Here is a 17,088-nt window from a genome sequence, read left to right on the forward strand (position 1 = left end):
AGCTGTGTCCTCTAATGGGCCTTCTGCTCTACTTGTGGGACTTCACCACATGTAGAAACAACTTTATACACTCTTCTCTGAACTTGAGAAGCTATATACACTTGTCTTTCAACAGTTTTACAGTTGAATGCTAATTTTCATTGTATTCTAGGGGTTTCAAACACTGGTTTCATGTGCACTAACTCTATTTCCAGGATTTCTGCAGTGTACAACATCCTTTCTAGACTAGACACTTACATTTTGATAGTTTTCCACTTGTTCTCACACAATTCTATGATATTCATTAGTATTTGCTCTGAATTACTACTGATTTCTAGCTGTGTCTTATAATAGGCCTTCTGCTCTATTTGTGGGACTTCACCACATGTAAAAACAACTTCATACATTCTTCTCTGAACTTAAGAAGGTATATACAATTGTCTTTCAACAGTTTTACAGTTGAATGCTAATTTTCATTGTATTCTAGGGGTTTCAAACACTGGTTTCATGTAAACTAACTCTATTTCCAGGATTTCTGCAGTGTACAACATCCTTTCTAGACAAGACACTTACATTTTGATGTCTTTGCCACTTGGTCTCTCACAATTCTGTGATACTCATTAGTATTTGCTCTGAATTACTACTGCTTTCTTGCAGTGTCCTATAATAGCTCTTCTGCTCTACTTGTGGGACTTCACCACATGTAGAAACAACTTCTTACACTCTTCTCTTAACTTGAGAAGCTATATACACTTGTCTTTCAACTGTTTTACAGTTGAAAACTACTTTTCAGTGACTTCTGGTGGTTTCAAACACTGGTTTCATGTGAACTAACTCTATTTCAAGGATTTCCGCAGTGTACAACATCCTTTCTAGACTAGACACTTACATTTTGATGTCTTTTCCACTTGGTCTCTCACAATTCTGTGATACTCATTATTATTTGCTCTGAATTACTACTGCTTTCTTGCAGTGTCCTATAATAGCTCTTCTACTCTACTTGTGGGTCTTCACCACATGTAGAAACAACTTCATACACTCTTCTCTGAACTTGAGAAGCTATATACACTTGTCTTTCAACTGTTTTACAGTTGAAAACTACTTTTCAGTGACTTCTGGTGGTTTCAAACACTGGTTTCATGTGAACTAACTCTATTTCCAGGATTTCTGCAGTGTACAACATCCCTTCTAGACTAGACACTTACATTTTGATGGTTTTCCACTTGTTCTCACACAATTCTATGATATTCATTAGTATTTGCTCTGAATTACTACTGATTTCTAGCTGTGTCCTCTAATGGGCCTTCTGCTCTACTTGTGGGACTTCACCAGATGTAGAAACAACTTTATACACTCTTCTCTGAACTTGAGAAGCTATATACACTTGTCTTTCAACAGTTTTACAGTTGAATGCTAATTTTCATTGTATTCTAGGGGTTTCAAACACTGGTTTCATGTGAACTAACTCTATTTCAAGGATTTCTGTAGTGTACAACATCCTTTCTAGACTAGACACTTACATTTTGATGTCTTTTACACTTGGTCTCTCACAATTCTGTGATATTCATTAATATTTGCTCGGAAATACTACTGATTTCTAGCTGGGTCTTATAGTAGGCCTTCTGCTCTATTTGTGGGACTTCACCACATGTAAAAACAACTTCTTACACTCTTCTCTGAACTTGAGAAGCTATATACACTTGTCTTTCAACAGTTTTACAGTTGAATGCTAATTTTCATTGTATTCTAGGGGTTTCAAACACTGGTTTCATGTGAACTAACTCTATTTCCAGGATTTCTGTAGTGTACAACATCCTTTCTAGACTAGACACTTACATTTTGATGTCTTTTACACTTGGTCTCTCACAATTCTGTGATATTCATTAATATTTGCTCGGAAATACTACTGATTTCTAGCTGGGTCTTATAGTAGGCCTTCTGCTCTATTTGTGGGACTTCACCACATGTAAAAACAACTTCTTACACTCTTCTCTGAACTTGAGAAGCTATATACACTTGTCTTTCAACTGTTTTACAGTTGAAAACTACTTTTCAGTGACTTCTGGTGGTTTCAAACACTGGTTTCATGTGAACTAACTCTATTTCAAGGATTTCCGCAGTGTACAACATCCTTTCTAGACTAGACACTTACATTTTGATGTCTTTTCCACTTGGTCTCTCACAATTCTGTGATACTCATTATTATTTGCTCTGAATTACTACTGCTTTCTTGCAGTGTCCTATAATAGCTCTTCTACTCTACTTGTGGGTCTTCACCACATGTAGAAACAACTTCATACACTCTTCTCTGAACTTGAGAAGCTATATACACTTGTCTTTCAACTGTTTTACAGTTGAAAACTACTTTTCAGTGACTTCTGGTGGTTTCAAACACTGGTTTCATGTGAACTAACTCTATTTCCAGGATTTCTGCAGTGTACAACATCCCTTCTAGACTAGACACTTACATTTTGATGGTTTTCCACTTGTTCTCACACAATTCTATGATATTCATTAGTATTTGCTCTGAATTACTACTGATTTCTAGCTGTGTCCTCTAATGGGCCTTCTGCTCTACTTGTGGGACTTCACCACATGTAAAAACAACTTCATACACTCTTATCTGAACTTGAGAAGCAAAATATACTTGTCTTTCAACAGTTTTACAGTTGAATGCTAATTTTTATTGTATTCTAGGGGTTTTAAACACTGTTTTCATGTGAACTAACTCTATTTCCGGGATTTCTGCAGTGTACAACACCCCTTCTAGACTAGACACTTACATTTTGATGGTTTTCCACTTGTTCTCACACAATTCTATGATATTCATTAGTATTTGCTCTGAATTACTACTGATTTCTAGCTGTGTCCTCCAATGGGCCTTCTGCTCTACTTGTGGGACTTCACCACATGTAGAAACAACTTTATACACTCTTCTCTGAACCTGAGAAGCTATATACACTTGTCTTTCAACAGTTTTACAGTTGAATGCTAATTTTCATTGTATTCTAGGGGTTTCAAACACTGGTTTCATGTGCACTAACTCTATTTCCAGGATTTCTGCAGTGTACAACATCCTTTCCAGACTAGACACTTACATTTTGATGGTTTTCCACTTGTTCTCACACAATTCTATGATATTCATTAGTATTTGCTCTGAATTACTACTGATTTCTAGCTGTGTCTTATAATAGGCCTTCTGCTCTATTTGTGGGACTTCACCACATGTAAAAACAACTTCATACATTCTTCTCTGAACTTAAGAAGGTATATACACTTGTCTTTCAACAGTTTTACAGTTGAATGCTAATTTTCATTGTATTCTAGGGGTTTCAAACACTGGTTTCATGTAAACTAACTCTATTTCCAGGATTTCTGCAGTGTACAACATCCTTTCTAGACTAGACACTTACATTTTGATGTCTTTGCCACTTGGTCTCTCACAATTCTGTGATACTCATTAGTATTTGCTCTGAATTACTACTGCTTTCTTGCAGTGTCCTATAATAGCTCTTCTGCTCTACTTGTGGGACTTCACCACATGTAGAAACAACTTCTTACACTCTTCTCTGAACTTGAGAAGCTATATACACTTGTCTTTCAACAGTTTTACTGTTGAATACTTCTTTTCAGTGAATTCTGATGGTTTCAAACACTGGTTTCATGTGAACTAACCCTATTTCCAGGATTTCTGCAGTGTACAACATCCCTACTGTACTAGACACTTACATTTTGATGGTTTTCCACTTGTTCTCACACAATTCTATGATATTCATTAGTATTTGCTCAGAATTACTACTGATTTCTAGCTGTGTCCTCTAATGGGCCTTCTGCTCTACTTGTGGGACTTCACCACATGTAAAAACAACTTCATACACTCTTATATGAACTTGAGAAGCAAAGTATACTTGTCTTTCAACAGTTTTACAGTTGAATGCTAATTTTTATTTTATTCTAGGGGTTTCAAACACTGTTTTCATGTGAACTATCTCTATTTTCAGGATTTCTGCAGTGTACAACATCCCTTCTAGACTAGACACTTACATTTTGATGGTTTTCCACTTGTTCTCACACAATTCTATGATATTCATTAGTATTTGCTCTGAATTACTACTGATTTCTAGCTGTGTCCTCTAATGGGCCTTCTGCTCTACTTGTGGGACTTCACCACATGTAGAAACAACTTTATACACTCTTCTCTGAACTTGAGAAGCTATATACACTTGTCTTTCAACAGTTTTACAGTTGAATGCTAATTTTCATTGTATTCTAGGGGTTTCAAACACTGGTTTCATGTGCACTAACTCTATTTCCAGGATTTCTGCAGTGTACAACATCCTTTCTAGACTAGACACTTACATTTTGATAGTTTTCCACTTGTTCTCACACAATTCTATGATATTCATTAGTATTTGCTCTGAATTACTACTGATTTCTAGCTGTGTCTTATAATAGGCCTTCTGCTCTATTTGTGGGACTTCACCACATGTAAAAACAACTTCATACATTCTTCTCTGAACTTAAGAAGGTATATACAATTGTCTTTCAACAGTTTTACAGTTGAATGCTAATTTTCATTGTATTCTAGGGGTTTCAAACACTGGTTTCATGTAAACTAACTCTATTTCCAGGATTTCTGCAGTGTACAACATCCTTTCTAGACAAGACACTTACATTTTGATGTCTTTGCCACTTGGTCTCTCACAATTCTGTGATACTCATTAGTATTTGCTCTGAATTACTACTGCTTTCTTGCAGTGTCCTATAATAGCTCTTCTGCTCTACTTGTGGGACTTCACCACATGTAGAAACAACTTCTTACACTCTTCTCTTAACTTGAGAAGCTATATACACTTGTCTTTCAACTGTTTTACAGTTGAAAACTACTTTTCAGTGACTTCTGGTGGTTTCAAACACTGGTTTCATGTGAACTAACTCTATTTCAAGGATTTCCGCAGTGTACAACATCCTTTCTAGACTAGACACTTACATTTTGATGTCTTTTCCACTTGGTCTCTCACAATTCTGTGATACTCATTATTATTTGCTCTGAATTACTACTGCTTTCTTGCAGTGTCCTATAATAGCTCTTCTACTCTACTTGTGGGTCTTCACCACATGTAGAAACAACTTCATACACTCTTCTCTGAACTTGAGAAGCTATATACACTTGTCTTTCAACTGTTTTACAGTTGAAAACTACTTTTCAGTGACTTCTGGTGGTTTCAAACACTGGTTTCATGTGAACTAACTCTATTTCCAGGATTTCTGCAGTGTACAACATCCCTTCTAGACTAGACACTTACATTTTGATGGTTTTCCACTTGTTCTCACACAATTCTATGATATTCATTAGTATTTGCTCTGAATTACTACTGATTTCTAGCTGTGTCCTCTAATGGGCCTTCTGCTCTACTTGTGGGACTTCACCAGATGTAGAAACAACTTTATACACTCTTCTCTGAACTTGAGAAGCTATATACACTTGTCTTTCAACAGTTTTACAGTTGAATGCTAATTTTCATTGTATTCTAGGGGTTTCAAACACTGGTTTCATGTGAACTAACTCTATTTCAAGGATTTCTGTAGTGTACAACATCCTTTCTAGACTAGACACTTACATTTTGATGTCTTTTACACTTGGTCTCTCACAATTCTGTGATATTCATTAATATTTGCTCGGAAATACTACTGATTTCTAGCTGGGTCTTATAGTAGGCCTTCTGCTCTATTTGTGGGACTTCACCACATGTAAAAACAACTTCTTACACTCTTCTCTGAACTTGAGAAGCTATATACACTTGTCTTTCAACAGTTTTACAGTTGAATGCTAATTTTCATTGTATTCTAGGGGTTTCAAACACTGGTTTCATGTGAACTAACTCTATTTCAAGGATTTCTGTAGTGTACAACATCCTTTCTAGACTAGACACTTACATTTTGATGTCTTTTACACTTGGTCTCTCACAATTCTGTGATATTCATTAATATTTGCTCGGAAATACTACTGATTTCTAGCTGGGTCTTATAGTAGGCCTTCTGCTCTATTTGTGGGACTTCACCAAATGTAAAAACAACTTCTTACACTCTTCTCTGAACTTGAGAAGCTATATACACTTGTCTTTCAACTGTTTTACAGTTGAAAACTACTTTTCAGTGACTTCTGGTGGTTTCAAACACTGGTTTCATGTGAACTAACTCTATTTCAAGGATTTCCGCAGTGTACAACATCCTTTCTAGACTAGACACTTACATTTTGATGTCTTTTCCACTTGGTCTCTCACAATTCTGTGATACTCATTATTATTTGCTCTGAATTACTACTGCTTTCTTGCAGTGTCCTATAATAGCTCTTCTACTCTACTTGTGGGTCTTCACCACATGTAGAAACAACTTCATACACTCTTCTCTGAACTTGAGAAGCTATATACACTTGTCTTTCAACTGTTTTACAGTTGAAAACTACTTTTCAGTGACTTCTGGTGGTTTCAAACACTGGTTTCATGTGAACTAACTCTATTTCCAGGATTTCTGCAGTGTACAACATCCCTTCTAGACTAGACACTTACATTTTGATGGTTTTCCACTTGTTCTCACACAATTCTATGATATTCATTAGTATTTGCTCTGAATTACTACTGATTTCTAGCTGTGTCCTCTAATGGGCCTTCTGCTCTACTTGTGGGACTTCACCACATGTAAAAACAACTTCATACACTCTTATCTGAACTTGAGAAGCAAAATATACTTGTCTTTCAACAGTTTTACAGTTGAATGCTAATTTTTATTGTATTCTAGGGGTTTTAAACACTGTTTTCATGTGAACTAACTCTATTTCCGGGATTTCTGCAGTGTACAACACCCCTTCTAGACTAGACACTTACATTTTGATGGTTTTCCACTTGTTCTCACACAATTCTATGATATTCATTAGTATTTGCTCTGAATTACTACTGATTTCTAGCTGTGTCCTCCAATGGGCCTTCTGCTCTACTTGTGGGACTTCACCACATGTAGAAACAACTTTATACACTCTTCTCTGAACCTGAGAAGCTATATACACTTGTCTTTCAACAGTTTTACAGTTGAATGCTAATTTTCATTGTATTCTAGGGGTTTCAAACACTGGTTTCATGTGCACTAACTCTATTTCCAGGATTTCTGCAGTGTACAACATCCTTTCCAGACTAGACACTTACATTTTGATGGTTTTCCACTTGTTCTCACACAATTCTATGATATTCATTAGTATTTGCTCTGAATTACTACTGATTTCTAGCTGTGTCTTATAATAGGCCTTCTGCTCTATTTGTGGGACTTCACCACATGTAAAAACAACTTCATACATTCTTCTCTGAACTTAAGAAGGTATATACACTTGTCTTTCAACAGTTTTACAGTTGAATGCTAATTTTCATTGTATTCTAGGGGTTTCAAACACTGGTTTCATGTAAACTAACTCTATTTCCAGGATTTCTGCAGTGTACAACATCCTTTCTAGACTAGACACTTACATTTTGATGTCTTTGCCACTTGGTCTCTCACAATTCTGTGATACTCATTAGTATTTGCTCTGAATTACTACTGCTTTCTTGCAGTGTCCTATAATAGCTCTTCTGCTCTACTTGTGGGACTTCACCACATGTAGAAACAACTTCTTACACTCTTCTCTGAACTTGAGAAGCTATATACACTTGTCTTTCAACAGTTTTACTGTTGAATACTTCTTTTCAGTGAATTCTGATGGTTTCAAACACTGGTTTCATGTGAACTAACCCTATTTCCAGGATTTCTGCAGTGTACAACATCCCTACTGTACTAGACACTTACATTTTGATGGTTTTCCACTTGTTCTCACACAATTCTATGATATTCATTAGTATTTGCTCAGAATTACTACTGATTTCTAGCTGTGTCCTCTAATGGGCCTTCTGCTCTACTTGTGGGACTTCACCACATGTAAAAACAACTTCATACACTCTTATATGAACTTGAGAAGCAAAGTATACTTGTCTTTCAACAGTTTTACAGTTGAATGCTAATTTTTATTTTATTCTAGGGGTTTCAAACACTGTTTTCATGTGAACTATCTCTATTTTCAGGATTTCTGCAGTGTACAACATCCCTTCTAGACTAGACACTTACATTTTGATGGTTTTCCACTTGTTCTCACACAATTCTATGATATTCATTAGTATTTGCTCTGAATTACTACTGATTTCTAGCTGTGTCCTCTAATGGGCCTTCTGCTCTACTTGTGGGACTTCACCACATGTAGAAACAACTTTATACACTCTTCTCTGAACTTGAGAAGCTATATACACTTGTCTTTCAACAGTTTTACAGTTGAATGCTAATTTTCATTGTATTCTAGGGGTTTCAAACACTGGTTTCATGTGCACTAACTCTATTTCCAGGATTTCTGCAGTGTACAACATCCTTTCTAGACTAGACACTTACATTTTGATAGTTTTCCACTTGTTCTCACACAATTCTATGATATTCATTAGTATTTGCTCTGAATTACTACTGATTTCTAGCTGTGTCTTATAATAGGCCTTCTGCTCTATTTGTGGGACTTCACCACATGTAAAAACAACTTCATACATTCTTCTCTGAACTTAAGAAGGTATATACAATTGTCTTTCAACAGTTTTACAGTTGAATGCTAATTTTCATTGTATTCTAGGGGTTTCAAACACTGGTTTCATGTAAACTAACTCTATTTCCAGGATTTCTGCAGTGTACAACATCCTTTCTAGACAAGACACTTACATTTTGATGTCTTTGCCACTTGGTCTCTCACAATTCTGTGATACTCATTAGTATTTGCTCTGAATTACTACTGCTTTCTTGCAGTGTCCTATAATAGCTCTTCTGCTCTACTTGTGGGACTTCACCACATGTAGAAACAACTTCTTACACTCTTCTCTTAACTTGAGAAGCTATATACACTTGTCTTTCAACTGTTTTACAGTTGAAAACTACTTTTCAGTGACTTCTGGTGGTTTCAAACACTGGTTTCATGTGAACTAACTCTATTTCAAGGATTTCCGCAGTGTACAACATCCTTTCTAGACTAGACACTTACATTTTGATGTCTTTTCCACTTGGTCTCTCACAATTCTGTGATACTCATTATTATTTGCTCTGAATTACTACTGCTTTCTTGCAGTGTCCTATAATAGCTCTTCTACTCTACTTGTGGGTCTTCACCACATGTAGAAACAACTTCATACACTCTTCTCTGAACTTGAGAAGCTATATACACTTGTCTTTCAACTGTTTTACAGTTGAAAACTACTTTTCAGTGACTTCTGGTGGTTTCAAACACTGGTTTCATGTGAACTAACTCTATTTCCAGGATTTCTGCAGTGTACAACATCCCTTCTAGACTAGACACTTACATTTTGATGGTTTTCCACTTGTTCTCACACAATTCTATGATATTCATTAGTATTTGCTCTGAATTACTACTGATTTCTAGCTGTGTCCTCTAATGGGCCTTCTGCTCTACTTGTGGGACTTCACCAGATGTAGAAACAACTTTATACACTCTTCTCTGAACTTGAGAAGCTATATACACTTGTCTTTCAACAGTTTTACAGTTGAATGCTAATTTTCATTGTATTCTAGGGGTTTCAAACACTGGTTTCATGTGAACTAACTCTATTTCAAGGATTTCTGTAGTGTACAACATCCTTTCTAGACTAGACACTTACATTTTGATGTCTTTTACACTTGGTCTCTCACAATTCTGTGATATTCATTAATATTTGCTCGGAAATACTACTGATTTCTAGCTGGGTCTTATAGTAGGCCTTCTGCTCTATTTGTGGGACTTCACCACATGTAAAAACAACTTCTTACACTCTTCTCTGAACTTGAGAAGCTATATACACTTGTCTTTCAACAGTTTTACAGTTGAATGCTAATTTTCATTGTATTCTAGGGGTTTCAAACACTGGTTTCATGTGAACTAACTCTATTTCAAGGATTTCTGTAGTGTACAACATCCTTTCTAGACTAGACACTTACATTTTGATGTCTTTTACACTTGGTCTCTCACAATTCTGTGATATTCATTAATATTTGCTCGGAAATACTACTGATTTCTAGCTGGGTCTTATAGTAGGCCTTCTGCTCTATTTGTGGGACTTCACCAAATGTAAAAACAACTTCTTACACTCTTCTCTGAACTTGAGAAGCTATATACACTTGTCTTTCAACTGTTTTACAGTTGAAAACTACTTTTCAGTGACTTCTGGTGGTTTCAAACACTGGTTTCATGTGAACTAACTCTATTTCAAGGATTTCCGCAGTGTACAACATCCTTTCTAGACTAGACACTTACATTTTGATGTCTTTTCCACTTGGTCTCTCACAATTCTGTGATACTCATTATTATTTGCTCTGAATTACTACTGCTTTCTTGCAGTGTCCTATAATAGCTCTTCTACTCTACTTGTGGGTCTTCACCACATGTAGAAACAACTTCATACACTCTTCTCTGAACTTGAGAAGCTATATACACTTGTCTTTCAACTGTTTTACAGTTGAAAACTACTTTTCAGTGACTTCTGGTGGTTTCAAACACTGGTTTCATGTGAACTAACTCTATTTCCAGGATTTCTGCAGTGTACAACATCCCTTCTAGACTAGACACTTACATTTTGATGGTTTTCCACTTGTTCTCACACAATTCTATGATATTCATTAGTATTTGCTCTGAATTACTACTGATTTCTAGCTGTGTCCTCTAATGGGCCTTCTGCTCTACTTGTGGGACTTCACCACATGTAAAAACAACTTCATACACTCTTATCTGAACTTGAGAAGCAAAATATACTTGTCTTTCAACAGTTTTACAGTTGAATGCTAATTTTTATTGTATTCTAGGGGTTTTAAACACTGTTTTCATGTGAACTAACTCTATTTCCGGGATTTCTGCAGTGTACAACACCCCTTCTAGACTAGACACTTACATTTTGATGGTTTTCCACTTGTTCTCACACAATTCTATGATATTCATTAGTATTTGCTCTGAATTACTACTGATTTCTAGCTGTGTCCTCCAATGGGCCTTCTGCTCTACTTGTGGGACTTCACCACATGTAGAAACAACTTTATACACTCTTCTCTGAACCTGAGAAGCTATATACACTTGTCTTTCAACAGTTTTACAGTTGAATGCTAATTTTCATTGTATTCTAGGGGTTTCAAACACTGGTTTCATGTGCACTAACTCTATTTCCAGGATTTCTGCAGTGTACAACATCCTTTCCAGACTAGACACTTACATTTTGATGGTTTTCCACTTGTTCTCACACAATTCTATGATATTCATTAGTATTTGCTCTGAATTACTACTGATTTCTAGCTGTGTCTTATAATAGGCCTTCTGCTCTATTTGTGGGACTTCACCACATGTAAAAACAACTTCATACATTCTTCTCTGAACTTAAGAAGGTATATACACTTGTCTTTCAACAGTTTTACAGTTGAATGCTAATTTTCATTGTATTCTAGGGGTTTCAAACACTGGTTTCATGTAAACTAACTCTATTTCCAGGATTTCTGCAGTGTACAACATCCTTTCTAGACTAGACACTTACATTTTGATGTCTTTGCCACTTGGTCTCTCACAATTCTGTGATACTCATTAGTATTTGCTCTGAATTACTACTGCTTTCTTGCAGTGTCCTATAATAGCTCTTCTGCTCTACTTGTGGGACTTCACCACATGTAGAAACAACTTCTTACACTCTTCTCTGAACTTGAGAAGCTATATACACTTGTCTTTCAACAGTTTTACTGTTGAATACTTCTTTTCAGTGAATTCTGATGGTTTCAAACACTGGTTTCATGTGAACTAACCCTATTTCCAGGATTTCTGCAGTGTACAACATCCCTACTGTACTAGACACTTACATTTTGATGGTTTTCCACTTGTTCTCACACAATTCTATGATATTCATTAGTATTTGCTCAGAATTACTACTGATTTCTAGCTGTGTCCTCTAATGGGCCTTCTGCTCTACTTGTGGGACTTCACCACATGTAAAAACAACTTCATACACTCTTATATGAACTTGAGAAGCAAAGTATACTTGTCTTTCAACAGTTTTACAGTTGAATGCTAATTTTTATTTTATTCTAGGGGTTTCAAACACTGTTTTCATGTGAACTATCTCTATTTTCAGGATTTCTGCAGTGTACAACATCCCTTCTAGACTAGACACTTACATTTTGATGGTTTTCCACTTGTTCTCACACAATTCTATGATATTCATTAGTATTTGCTCTGAATTACTACTGATTTCTAGCTGTGTCCTCTAATGGGCCTTCTGCTCTACTTGTGGGACTTCACCACATGTAGAAACAACTTTATACACTCTTCTCTGAACTTGAGAAGCTATATACACTTGTCTTTCAACAGTTTTACAGTTGAATGCTAATTTTCATTGTATTCTAGGGGTTTCAAACACTGGTTTCATGTGCACTAACTCTATTTCCAGGATTTCTGCAGTGTACAACATCCTTTCTAGACTAGACACTTACATTTTGATAGTTTTCCACTTGTTCTCACACAATTCTATGATATTCATTAGTATTTGCTCTGAATTACTACTGATTTCTAGCTGTGTCTTATAATAGGCCTTCTGCTCTATTTGTGGGACTTCACCACATGTAAAAACAACTTCATACATTCTTCTCTGAACTTAAGAAGGTATATACAATTGTCTTTCAACAGTTTTACAGTTGAATGCTAATTTTCATTGTATTCTAGGGGTTTCAAACACTGGTTTCATGTAAACTAACTCTATTTCCAGGATTTCTGCAGTGTACAACATCCTTTCTAGACAAGACACTTACATTTTGATGTCTTTGCCACTTGGTCTCTCACAATTCTGTGATACTCATTAGTATTTGCTCTGAATTACTACTGCTTTCTTGCAGTGTCCTATAATAGCTCTTCTGCTCTACTTGTGGGACTTCACCACATGTAGAAACAACTTCTTACACTCTTCTCTTAACTTGAGAAGCTATATACACTTGTCTTTCAACTGTTTTACAGTTGAAAACTACTTTTCAGTGACTTCTGGTGGTTTCAAACACTGGTTTCATGTGAACTAACTCTATTTCAAGGATTTCCGCAGTGTACAACATCCTTTCTAGACTAGACACTTACATTTTGATGTCTTTTCCACTTGGTCTCTCACAATTCTGTGATACTCATTATTATTTGCTCTGAATTACTACTGCTTTCTTGCAGTGTCCTATAATAGCTCTTCTACTCTACTTGTGGGTCTTCACCACATGTAGAAACAACTTCATACACTCTTCTCTGAACTTGAGAAGCTATATACACTTGTCTTTCAACTGTTTTACAGTTGAAAACTACTTTTCAGTGACTTCTGGTGGTTTCAAACACTGGTTTCATGTGAACTAACTCTATTTCCAGGATTTCTGCAGTGTACAACATCCCTTCTAGACTAGACACTTACATTTTGATGGTTTTCCACTTGTTCTCACACAATTCTATGATATTCATTAGTATTTGCTCTGAATTACTACTGATTTCTAGCTGTGTCCTCTAATGGGCCTTCTGCTCTACTTGTGAGACTTCACCAGATGTAGAAACAACTTTATACACTCTTCTCTGAACTTGAGAAGCTATATACACTTGTCTTTCAACAGTTTTACAGTTGAATGCTAATTTTCATTGTATTCTAGGGTTTCAAACACTGGTTTCATGTGAACTAACTCTATTTCAAGGATTTCTGTAGTGTACAACATCCTTTCTAGACTAGACACTTACATTTTGATGTCTTTTACACTTGGTCTCTCACAATTCTGTGATATTCATTAATATTTGCTCGGAAATACTACTGATTTCTAGCTGGGTCTTATAGTAGGCCTTCTGCTCTATTTGTGGGACTTCACCACATGTAAAAACAACTTCTTACACTCTTCTCTGAACTTGAGAAGCTATATACACTTGTCTTTCAACAGTTTTACAGTTGAATGCTAATTTTCATTGTATTCTAGGGGTTTCAAACACTGGTTTCATGTGAACTAACTCTATTTCAAGGATTTCTGTAGTGTACAACATCCTTTCTAGACTAGACACTTACATTTTGATGTCTTTTACACTTGGTCTCTCACAATTCTGTGATATTCATTAATATTTGCTCGGAAATACTACTGATTTCTAGCTGGTCTTATAGTAGGCCTTCTGCTCTATTTGTGGGACTTCACCACATGTAAAAACAACTTCTTACACTCTTCTCTGAACTTGAGAAGCTATATACACTTGTCTTTCAACTGTTTTACAGTTGAAAACTACTTTTCAGTGACTTCTGGTGGTTTCAAACACTGGTTTCATGTGAACTAACATTATTTCAAGGATTTCCGCAGTGTACAACATCCTTTCTAGACTAGACACTTACATTTTGATGTCTTTTCCACTTGGTCTCTCACAATTCTGTGATACTCATTATTATTTGCTCTGAATTACTACTGCTTTCTTGCAGTGTCCTATAATAGCTCTTCTACTCTACTTGTGGGTCTTCACCACATGTAGAAACAACTTCATACACTCTTCTCTGAACTTGAGAAGCTATATACACTTGTCTTTCAACTGTTTTACAGTTGAAAACTACTTTTCAGTGACTTCTGGTGGTTTCAAACACTGGTTTCATGTGAACTAACTCTATTTCCAGGATTTCTGCAGTGTACAACATCCCTTCTAGACTAGACACTTACATTTTGATGGTTTTCCACTTGTTCTCACACAATTCTATGATATTCATTAGTATTTGCTCTGAATTACTACTGATTTCTAGCTGTGTCCTCTAATGGGCCTTCTGCTCTACTTGTGGGACTTCACCAGATGTAGAAACAACTTTATACACTCTTCTCTGAACTTGAGAAGCTATATACACTTGTCTTTCAACAGTTTTACAGTTGAATGCTAATTTTCATTGTATTCTAGGGGTTTCAAACACTGGTTTCATGTGAACTAACTCTATTTCAAGGATTTCTGTAGTGTACAACATCCTTTCTAGACTAGACACTTACATTTTGATGTCTTTTACACTTGGTCTCTCACAATTCTGTGATATTCATTAATATTTGCTCGTAAATACTACTGATTTCTAGCTGGGTCTTATAGTAGGCCTTCTGCTCTATTTGTGGGACTTCACCACATGTAAAAACAACTTCTTACACTCTTCTCTGAACTTGAGAAGGTATATACACTTGTCTCTCAACTGTTGTACTGTTGAATGCTACTTTTCAGTGAATTCTAGTGGGTTCAAACACTGGTTTCTTGTGAACTAACTGTATTTCAAGGATTTCTGCAGTGTACAACATCCTTTCTAGACTAGACACTTACATTTTGATGTCTTTTCCACTTGGTCTCTCACAATTCTGTGATACTCATTAGTATTTGCTCTGAATTACTACTGCTTTCTTGCAGTATCCTTTAATGGGCCTTCTGCTCTACTTGTGGGACTTCACCACATGTAGAAACAATTTCATATACTCTTCTCTGAACTTGAGAAGCTATATACACTTGTCTTTCAACTGTTTTACTGTTGAATACTTCTTTTCAGTGAATTCTGATGGTTTCAAACACTGGTTTCATGTGAACTAACTCTATTTCCAGGATTTCTGCAGTGTACAACATCCCTTCTAGACTAGACACTTACATTTTGATGTTTTTCCTCTTGTTCTCACACAATTCTATGATATTCATTAGTATTTGCTCTGAATTACTACTGATTTCTAGCTGTGTCCTCTAATGGGCCTTCTGCTCTACTTGTGGGACTTCATCACATGTAGAAACAACTTTATACACTCTTCTCTGAACTTGAGAAGCTATATACACTTGTCTTTCAACAGTTTTACAGTTGAATGCTAATTTTCATTGTATTCTAGGGGTTTCAAACACTGTTTTCATGGGAACTAACTCTATTTCCAGGATTTCTGCAGTGTACAACATCCTTTCTAGACTAGACACTTACATTTTGATGGTTTTCCACTTGTTCTCACACAATTCTATGATATTCATTACTATTTGCTCTGAATTACTACTGATTTCTAGCTGTGTCTTATAATAGGCCTTCTGCTCTATTTGTGGGACTTCACCACATGTAAAAACAACTTCATACATTCTTCTCTGAACTTAAGAAGGTATATACACTTGTCTTTCAACAGTTTTACAGTTGAATGCTAATTTTCATTGTATTCTAGGGGTTTCAAACACTGGTTTCATGTGCACTAACTCTATTTACAGGATTTCTGCAGTGTACAACATCCTTTCTAGACTAGACACTTACATTTTGATGTCTTTTCCACTTGGTCCCTCACAATTCTGTGATACTCATTAGTATTTGCTCTGAATTACTACTGCTTTCTTGCAGTGTCCCATAATAGCTCTTCTGGTCTACTTGTGGGACTTCACCAAATGTAGAAACAACTTCTTACACTCTTCTCTGAACTTGAGAAGCTATATACACTTGTCTTTCAACTCTTTTACAGTTGAAAACTACTTTACAGTGACTTCTGGTGGTTTCAAACACTGGTTTCATGTGAACTAACTCTATTTTAAAGATTTCTGCAGTGTACAACATCCCTTCTAGACTAGACTCTTACATTTTGATGGTTTTCCACTTGTTCTCACACAATTCTATGATATTCATTAGTATTTGCTATGAATTACTACTGATTTCTAGCTGTGTCCTATAATGGGCCTTCTGCTCTACTTGTGGGACTTCACCACATGTAAAAACAACTTCATACACTCTTCTCTGAACTTTAGAAGCTATATACACTATTCTCTCAACTGTTGTACTGTTGAATGCTACTTTTCAGTGAATTCTAGTGGGTTCAAACACTGGTTTCATGTGAACTAACTCTATTTCAAGGATTTCTGCAGTGTACAACATCCTTTCTAGACTAGACACTTACATTTTGATGTCTTTTCCACTTGGTCTCTCACAATTCTGTGATACTCATTAGTATTTGTTCTGAATTACTACTGCTTTCTTGCAGTGTCCTTTAATGGGCCTTCTGCTCTACTTGTGGGACTTCACCACTTGT

Source organism: Cnephaeus nilssonii, assembly GCF_951640355.1.
Source record: "Cnephaeus nilssonii genome assembly, chromosome: 6".
Lineage (NCBI taxonomy): Eukaryota > Metazoa > Chordata > Mammalia > Chiroptera > Vespertilionidae > Cnephaeus > Cnephaeus nilssonii.